The sequence below is a fragment of the Eleginops maclovinus genome, chromosome 2 (assembly GCF_036324505.1).
Source record: "Eleginops maclovinus isolate JMC-PN-2008 ecotype Puerto Natales chromosome 2, JC_Emac_rtc_rv5, whole genome shotgun sequence".
In the NCBI taxonomy this organism is placed as follows: domain Eukaryota; kingdom Metazoa; phylum Chordata; class Actinopteri; order Perciformes; family Eleginopidae; genus Eleginops; species Eleginops maclovinus.
In genome coordinates, this window is record NC_086350.1 from 19422743 (window position 1) to 19432879 (window position 10137).

At 37.4% G+C, this 10137-nt stretch overlaps 1 protein-coding gene across 2 annotated transcripts in view; it reads right to left on the minus strand.

Annotated features, from left to right (window-relative positions):
- The window catches only part of tspan9a (tetraspanin 9a), a 189167-nt gene extending 182140 nt beyond the window's left edge, over window positions 1-7027 (minus strand). For both annotated transcript variants that reach the window (XM_063912443.1, XM_063912437.1), the window contains exon 1: window positions 6805-7027. The gene's annotated coding sequence lies outside the window, so the exon portion shown is untranslated. The remainder of the gene's footprint in view (window positions 1-6804) is intronic.
- Between the last annotated feature and the right edge of the window lie 3110 nt (window positions 7028-10137).

A 10137-nucleotide genomic window follows, 5' to 3' on the forward strand; every position in this document is an offset into this window, starting at 1 on the left:
AAGATGATTTTGCTGCCAGAAAAGCTAATTTGTTTATCTGTATAACATTGTGGTGTCTTGCATCTTTAGTGACTTCACCATGCTGTTGCAGGAATTAATGTGATGAATGTGTGGTTGCTTAGTGAATTTTCGGATAACTAGAAACCCTAACCCTAGCCCAGAGGTGAAATCGAGTCAAGCCATTTTGTCATTTCTTTGAATTCTTCCACTAAATGCTGTGATCTTTTTTTATCTAGAGCATCTACTCCAGAATCTCAATGCTGGTTTGTTACTATTCTCTCTCCCATATGGTTATTACTCTCACTGTCAGAGGGGGGAGACAAAATGTTCCACACATCAGCCATAAGAAAGATACATATAAAGTTGTTGGTAATAGTGGTTGGCATTATTGATAGAAATTCTATGTATTTTTTTTCTTCTCTAATGGTACACTGTTGATGGCAGAAAACTGGCACTTAAACTCTTATAGCTTTTGGTGACAAACCAGAGTGACTAGACTTAAGTGGGGGGAAAGGTACAGAAAAAAATGTTTGGTAGTAATTTTGGTGTCATGGATTACTATAGAAATCTCATTGGCTGTTCATGGGTGGCCAAACATGTAGGTCTTTCCTCTGCACACTTTAATTTCACCGGGAATGTTTACGTTGTTATTTTAATTTACAGTGTGTAAACCTTTCTTACACTAATGTCTAAGATTCAGAAAACCAAATGTCTGTGATTTTGTGTCCCACACAGCACGATGCAAAACAGCCACATTGCTATTCATCAGGCTACAGGAGCAGAGCACCGGGGGAACAAGCAACCGCTCAAGTGGCACTTCCCAGAGCCCTGAGAAAGATCTGCAAAATATGGCATTTCTTTTTATACTGCATCACAATAAGTCCTTAAAGTTCATATTCACACATGCAAGGCCTTCTACACAAATGTCAACTCAACGTAAAAAAGGAGTTCTGTGAGAAGCCAGTCTCAAATGCCTATTACTAAACAGGAGAGCATTGCCTTGAAACTGGATAAGAAAAGTGAATATGAACAGCTACACTATGTTTGATACCAGCTTCTGTCACATCATAGTGTATTCCTTCCATAACTAACCTCACGTTCAAGCGGTGTGAATGGTTCTGGTCACAAATGAAACATTTAAAACAAAATACTTTAAAATCCAGTTCTTACAGTACGTCCCTACTCCTGAGTCTAAAAAATATATTAGGACAGAACAAAGGTACCTTTTTGTATAGGCTTTCATCTTATTCTTTCTATTTGATAATTGAGGGTAAAAGTGGTTAAATGTCACAGGCAAAGAAACTTTACTAGAAATTTAAAAAACAATAACTTTATTTCTTTCTATTCCTCTGATGCCATAACAGTGAACAAAGGACACAAAACCTGAAAGGACTTCTTGAGGTATTGAAGATAATATGGGCTATATTTGACAACTGTTAAGCATAAGTGTTTCAAATAGTAGGGTTCTAGCAAAACATGCATGTGTACTGTATGGTAAAGACAGCAATAATACCTGGATTAGCATGCACAAGTTGTATGAGAGTTTGTAAAATCTTTTTTTTAATCTAAAACTTTGTCTATCTATTGGCTAGTGCAATGCGGTGGAGACTGGTGGACATGTATAACTGCAGACACTAATTTGTATCTTTTGCATGTTTGTTTCCTCTTGTGCGCTTGTGATGACAAATTCTGGAGATATCTCCAAAAGCAACAGAGTTTGATCCAATCTTATATATTCTGAATGCCAAAATCATCGGGATCCTTAACATCTTGGACGGTTGTTTGTCCTCTTTGTCCCTTTTCCCAGACACGAGGTTACTTCTATATTACAATGTCACATTTTATACGGTGCAGTCATTCAGAAATAGTACTAAAAGCTGATACCATATAAAAACAGTATTACTCAGATATAGGATCAAAGTCCTGTTTATAGTTACTGGAGTCATCCTTTACACAAAATGGTAAAAATGGTCTGGGGCAGGATAATGAGATTCCCCCCCATTCCTGGACCGGCTACAATCGTAGACATTAAGAGGTGTTTTTTTAACAGGCAACATGAGTTCAATTCAGGATATGGACAGTCAAATGAAATAGAAATCCCTTCCAAATTTAAACTAAAACTAAACTAATGACAAATAAAATCAACACCGTTCCATCAAATATAATATATGGCTACGGTAATGTGACACATTCTGTTTGAAAGGAAACTCTACACTGCAGCCCTGGGCTCAGCTGTGACACTCACAATATGACCCACACTGGTTTGACTGAAATGATTTAAGGGAATAGACATAGGCCATTTTTTACACAAATGTGTGATTTTTAAACGAGACACAAATGTCATTAATTACAACCAGGTTCTCGCTTTCTTCTTTTGCTTCAATAAAGCCGTTAATCCTTACCAATGGAAAATCTAAACATATGATAGAAAAGTTAAAAGTATTGGGTTGCAATTACAGTTACGCAATATTTGTATAAATATGTTAGTTGCGAAGAAAAATGTGAGGCCTCCCGGGGCCACATTCTTAAACTGAAAACACAAATAAACCATTAGACAGAGAGCAAAGGCTCGCCACAAGGGGAGTTTCATGATTTGTCATTAAAACTTAAAAGACAAAATAAGACCAACACAAGCTTTCCTACATGCATGTGCAAATATTATCATATGTCAACCTTCTCATTATGCGGTCGAATCAACCCATTTACGCTTTTCATTATTTTTGAGTCTTGCCAAAACACAGACCCTAAAAAAAGATCTCAAAAATACTCAGACTAAACAAAAATGTTTCTACAAACACAGTAGGCAAATACGTGGAAGCTTATTCTAAGATGTTAGCTGTTCATTTTATACTTGTGCAATATATCAAATGATTAATTGTACACCATTTACATTTTATTTATGGATGGCAGTGATGGTCGGTCCAGAATGAAATATCTTTGGATTACATTAAAATGTTGTAAGACATTTATGGTTCCCAGAAAATAACTATCATCACATGGTCATTTTTGCTTTTTGTCAAATGTCTGTCTACTAAATGATTTTCATGGAAATGTAGTAGCCTACACATATTCTTTACCTATATGATGACTTAAAACTAATTATAATCCTCCATTACATTTTATATAAGGACAGTGGGAATATCACCATTGGATTTCGGTTTATACAGCATAAATAAGCTTTGTGGCCAACAAACGTTTACAACACTTTATGATTTTTGAAGCATAAATGCAATAGGCAGGAACATCAAGCTAACGTAATGCGATAAACAAACTGTATCACAGTAGAATGGCTAAGCTAAAGGCGTACTCGTGTCAGTGTGATGGCGTTTGGTATTCTCATTTAGCCACTCGTTAGCATCCTCTGTTTATGTCACACTGAAGCTTCAGACATTCACTAGTTGAGTATTTACCGATGTGTGTACCGGGTTTTAGGACTCATAACTGCACCAAGTCGATCAATAACATACTTGATGTATTGATTGTAAGTTATAAATTGCAGTATTATGGTGTATTTTGTGCCATTTACATCTTTATGTGTTGCTATGCTATACTACTTCCTATGATGGAACTATATGGTTCCACATCATGTAAAGCTCCTAATGTCTTTACCATTGTTGGCTCCGGATCCATATATCCAATTTAGAAAACCACAACACATGCATTTGCCAAAACAGACAAAGGCCACGGACACAGGCTAAAGCCACACAGGCGGTCAGGAGAGGAAGCCCCCCTGGCTAAAGTCAACAAGGCTGACATTACAAATCCCGCTCTGCTCTGAAACAAAACTGCGTGGTACAGCTTGAAAGCAGAGCACACAGCAGCAGCCTCACTTCCACGAGCGGCAGAAATGACACGTATGGGTGGCATGTACTAAAACATGTAAACACCGCCTCTATGGTAGGCTACAATATAACAGGTTCAAACTAAGAAGAGATTCTACTGCACAAAATAGACTTGACTGTAAATAAGCGCCTGCCTTTCACATAGCAAGGTAAAATTATAGGCAGAGAATGTGCTGCTGGCAGTGGATATATACGGCTGAGAGTTATCCCACCTGCATCTCATGAATGCACAGCTTGAGTAGGACACATATCAAAATGGGCAGACTTGCCCAACAGCCTGAAATAAGGGCTATAGCACGGGATTCTCTGGTGCAAAGTCATGGCAGCCACTCAGTCAGTAGCACAGAACCAGCGATGTCTCACACAGACACAGATGCACAGCCTTGCTCTTCCTGTTGCTGATTGGCCCAGAGGGAAGAAGTGATTAAAGTAGCAGGGGGAAAAAAAGAATAAATGTTGATATAGCAGCACAGCTCATCCATTGTGTGGCCTGGTGCAATGAGATCGGTCCTGCCCCCCCTCGTCACAAAGAATAGGAACTTTCACGATGGGACATAACAAGAGAGGCGAGCTGTGGTGACAGAGAGAGCTGAGGAAGTAAACAAAGTCAGAGGCTAACATTGCTGCTTTTGTTTACCGCTGCAGAGAATCAGCCAGTGGGTCCTAGAGGAAAAAACCTCTTAACAAAGGTTACGATTGTTACTGGTTCAAAACAGTCCTCTGGAAAGTTAGCAGCCTCTGATGTCAGAGTTGGTTTCATTTTAAAAATCCAAGACCTTGCTCGGAACGTAACACAATGAGACGCCGCTGATTACCCAAACCACTAACTTTTTTTATTCTTTGACAGAAAAATGGCAAGTAGATGATTGGTTAAATTATCCAACAGTTATATATTTAAGCTACTGCAAGTCCCTGATTGGAGTGATATTGCATATATTCTTTAGAGTATTTTTTCTATACAACACTATCATTTTACTTTGAATATATTTAACACATTTTAAAAGGTTATCTTTCACATGTTTTATTGTAATGTTGCAAATAAATGCTCTTTTATTCCAATTCAAACATATTTTGAAATATCTTTAGGATATCTTTGACATGTTTGATTGGATTTGTTTTCATAACAGCTGTTTCAGTTTAATACAAAAATATATTTCATATATCCATATATCTATCTACAGTATCTATCTATCAATTGATCTATCTATCTATAGGTTTGCTTTTACACAATGTACTGTATTTTCTTGTTCTAACAGCTCTTTAATTTTAATTCAGATATATTCGACCTATTTTATGATATTTTTCTTATATTGTAATGTTCCTCTATTTTAGACTTATGTTCTTGTTTTATTCATACTCGTTTTTACATGGGAACCTACTTGTGAACCTGATTCGGATTTAGATGATTTGTAAATTTAGAGAGCAGCCAAAGAGTAAAGTATCCCTCCAAAAGTTGGTGGAGAGAATAAACCACAAGAGTGAAATTCAATAGAAGATGTAGGCCTACATATTTCTTCTCAACTGTGAGCTGGAACCGAGGTAGGGGGGCTCTGACCCCATACCATGGGAGAAGCAGGAATGTGGGGTCAGACAGTGGGAAACCTCTCTCTCTCCACTCCCATTCACCAGAATAGACATGATCTTCAGCCTACCACCATGGCACAAGAGGTAAAAAAAGGAGCTGCTGTTTGGATATGGTCCCATTTGACCTTTGTGGCTGGTCTCTGAGGTATATCTCTTTCTTCATAATATTCTCTTAGACTTAAATGCTTCCCATGAGAGAGTGTGAGATGTCCAATCTTAATTAAAGCATGTAATACATATTTTATCCTGAAGACATCAATTATTAATCAAATATGACAAGAACGAACACCCACAGTGCTCAACAAGCGGTGGCAAACAAGTAAAGTGCTGAAATGCATGCAGAATAATCTCCTCATCAGGTAGATCCACCATTGAATGGAGATGATGAAATGATGTGTCGCGTTGAAATGCATATTTCCTGCCACGTTAAGCGATGCTCTGTCATAACCAAACACAAGCACAGTGATTAGGTTGTTCAACCCTGAACAGAAAGGGACAATCAGTGAGGAGGAACTCCAGTGATGAGACTATTGTTGGTGTTGCATCTCATTCAGCGGTAGCCTCTGAAAGGACTCACAATCTAATACTTGACGGTGACATTCCTACATTTTTATGTGAAATCAGGTGAAAAATAACCTAAATTACTTTTTTTTACATTCATGTGGATGCAACCGGCGTTTGTAGGGAACTACATGTCAATGAATCAGTTTAACTGCATTCAGTTTGCTGGTTGTACAGTTTTATGTGTATAGAGATAGTAATCTACTCATTAATTTACCTCTTTTGCATATTACTTATGTAGTTTAATACACGTAACTACGAACAATTTTGGCCTGTAAAAGTAAAGGATATGTTTCTGGTCTATTGCTTCTCCACTGTAGTAGACCAAACCCCCTTTTTAATTATAATATAAAAAGTGTTGCATTTTATTTTTTAAGGGTCATTTATGACCTATAAACAACTGGGCACTTTTGGAAATAAATAAACTTAATTAAGTAGACTTTTTTTGATGGCAGGTAGTTGTTATTTGATGTCAATTAACAATTTAATTTTAGTTTTTTTAAATGAGGTTGAAGGACTTTTTTTTTTTTTTTTTACTAGTACCTAGGCCGATTTATTTGGCTTTGCTTTGTGTGACCTTCTCTTAATGTTAATTAGCTTGCAAAACTATGCTTTAAAATAGCTTCCCAAACACTGGATGGAACATGTTTAGCTGGGACAGCTCACTGCGAGTTTCTATCGCTGGATTCAACACAACGAAAAGTTAGACGCCACACCAGACTACAATGTCACTAGGCTACGTGACGCTGAATGTTACATTACAAAAAAACAACAACACTGCTGTCAAAACACAAACTTAAAGGCAACACTCTCTTACCTTGAGCTGTGAAGTGGCAGCAACCTGTCACACGGCTGGGAAAGCAGAGCAAACAGGCACAGGGAAATCACTGCCCACGCGACTTCAGACCAAACTTTCCAGTCGGAACTATTTAATGTATTATTCCGCTTCTGTCCTGCCAAAACCTATAAGGATAACTGCGCCCTTTCACCAAAAAAAAAAGTCCAACCCCTCTTCCTGACAACTTTCGGTACCCGCTATGTGTCTCTGTCTGATGATGATTTGGGAACAGAGTTTTCTGGTTGGTTAAGGAGGAACTGAAGTTTGAGGAAGAAGAAAGGGGGCTGTTAGTGACTCCTACAGGCGTGTCACAGCTCTGAGCTTTATGAGAAGTACAGAGGCTAGGGAGCTCATAAAAACCTGAAAGCAGTTTGATTTATTGAGATTAGTCTCAGAGGTAGATCTATATTATATTAATTTGGCAGTTGTGAAAAAAGTGTGGACAGCTGTCCGGAGAAACTTCACAAGTTATGTGCAATGTGTAGTTTCCCTAAATAGCCTACCATTTTAAAATTAGGAATACTATATATTAAAATAATTTACAATGCAATACATATGTTTGTAAGCTACCAATAACTTCACTCCGGGAGAAGTCTAACTAATGCTAAGTTACTCCACATTTAGTTTTGGTTAACTAAAGTTACATAAAGAAAGCACACAAATGATTGTTTATAAAGATATTGACAACTGCTTTATAGAAAAAAACATCAACAACAACATGTAATAACTCCTCTAGAAAGGTCTTCTACTTGCACCTTTTTAGACGTCATGAACATCTCAAACACTGGTCTAAACAAAAGGCATATTTTTTGTACTTTCATATAATAATCAAAGTTGTTCTTTCACAGTAGGGAGACAATTTTTTTATATATATACTTAATTCTTTCAGTAGTTTACTACACCAAAATGTAAAAGTTATAGTTATTAAACTTTTTTAATCATTATGCCATTATGAATTACTGCAGGCTACTGCAAAATGTATCCAAACCACTAGTTTCATGTCGCTTGCTATGCAACACCACACATTTTATTCGGCTAAAAACTGTGAATGTTTAATTAAATCCATCTTTAAAAGAAAAAAACCTTATGAGCTGTAAATCCATCATTTGGGCTTGTTTCACTCAGAGTCTAATTGAATTGCTTCATGAATCAACACAACATAATCCAGGGAATGAGACCATACAGTGTTCATATGACCAAATCACAAACATGCATGGTGTTTTCCCAGCCATCGGGCTCCCCATTCTGCCGTGGGTGTAATAAACAGATAACATTTAATAAATAAGAATGAAATAAAAAGAAAATTAAAGCTGCAAGCAGCGATGAGCGGGTCTGAGACGCTGGCAGGATGTTGTCACAACGTCGACATGTGTCGCGCAGGTGTTTTCCAGAGTCACTCGTTAGAAAAGGCGGGAAGTTTCAGGCCGATCGGACGACATTCATGGGAGTTACAGCATTAACACAAACATGATCTGTCGCCATGGCAACGGCATATGATGACATCCCATAATTAACATAGAGCTGTTCAGGGCCGGACCAGTAACCATTATCAGCAGTCTGGTGCCGTTTAGACGATTCGCGAACGACCAATTTCAATAGGGTCTTCGACGGCCTCTGGTCTCAGACCCTAATTAAAAAGCATCACAGCCAACAACTGCTTTAAACTGTTTCTTTAGGAAGAACAACTGCTGGAGGGAAGAAACTGCACAAAAACACACTGTGCAACATATTATATAGGAAAAAGCAACAATGTTTGCCCAACAACAAAAGCAATTTTACTGGAATTCTTGCAAATGATTTTAAAATTGCAACCATGAAAATCCATACTCCTCCTCACAAAGCTACAGGATGGATAGTGATCTTGGCATGCATCTTTGTGTGTCTATTGACACAGTCCATGAGTTGTTGTTATAATCAGAAGAACAGAAGCAGGAAGAAAGTGCTTCTGCCTTCAGGCGCTCGACAACTATTAATCATTTGATTTTTGTAATCAAGTAGATTTTTCTCACTTGTTGAAAGATGTATGGGTGAGAACTATTTGAAGTCATCATGAGTTTGTTGATTCCCCCTGCTGTCATGTTTACACTTTTATTAACAGAGTGTTACTGAGACAAATTTAAAAGACATAATCATTAAAGTGCACATGCTGGTCTCCTGATGGATTGGATTATTTGGAGCAGAAAGCAGACCTTGTGTGTTTAATCCATATGTAATGATGCACTTAAAAGCTCTTATCTTTCCCATCTGTGTTCAGTTGTAAAAATATAATGTTAGAGCAATAGTGCATTTAATGCTTATTCAAAACAGCTAAGTGGAATGTTTAATATTGAAGAGACATATGTCAGAGTGGAATTGTTTCATGTTAATCTAAGAAAGAAACTGAATACGTGGACATCACAAAATGTCAAAACTATTCCTTTCCTGTTTTGTTCTAAATTTACTTTTATCACAGTATGCAATATAGATTAACTGCTATACAGTACATATATATATGGCATTCAGTAAAACAAGACTGTTTCCCCTGTCAGTATTTTTATTGCATTGTTTTGCTTGTGTCTCCTGCACCAAAAATGATAATTGTAACAGGTTTAATTCCTTATTTGTTTTTAATCTTTAATGATTAGGAATAATTGCAGCCTACAAACATTCCTAGCCGGGGTTTGGTCAGGAATCCATCTTAGTCAGGAATGACAATACTGTACTCACTTCCTATAGTGAGTGGGGGGCTGTTCTATGAAGGTCACATGTGTCTCACACGGCTATCAAAGGAAAAATAACAACTTCCCAAGCTGTACATCTTTATACAACCACCAATTTGCATCACAGCAGGGGCCATAATATGACTCTAATTTGTCCTCTCCTCTCAGCAGCAGTAATGTGTATGTGAGAGCAGACCAGGTGCAGCATGCTGGGTTAATGACCTGATAGCCAGCATGGAAAGCTTCTGGAAGAGAGCCAAACCTGCACTAACCACAGTACCTGCGTGATTTTGATAATCATTGAAGTCTGTCATGCATTTCGCTATTTTAACGTATCATTTACTGTAAGAGTCTGGCAAGTGACATTCATCAGATTATAAAATCATAGTGTAATTTGTAGCCTAGAGCTATTAAACGTTAGGTGTGGATTATTAATCAGGTGGAGAAATACTTTGAACAGCAGTTAAAACAGTTGTAAGATATTATTATGATTTTATCATTATGATTTAATGCATGGTTAATGTGCTTGGGCAGTGATTTCCCAATTAAGAGAGCAATTATCTCTAAAACGACTTGTTGTAGCAAGACTGTGTGCAGAATCCTCATCGGAATC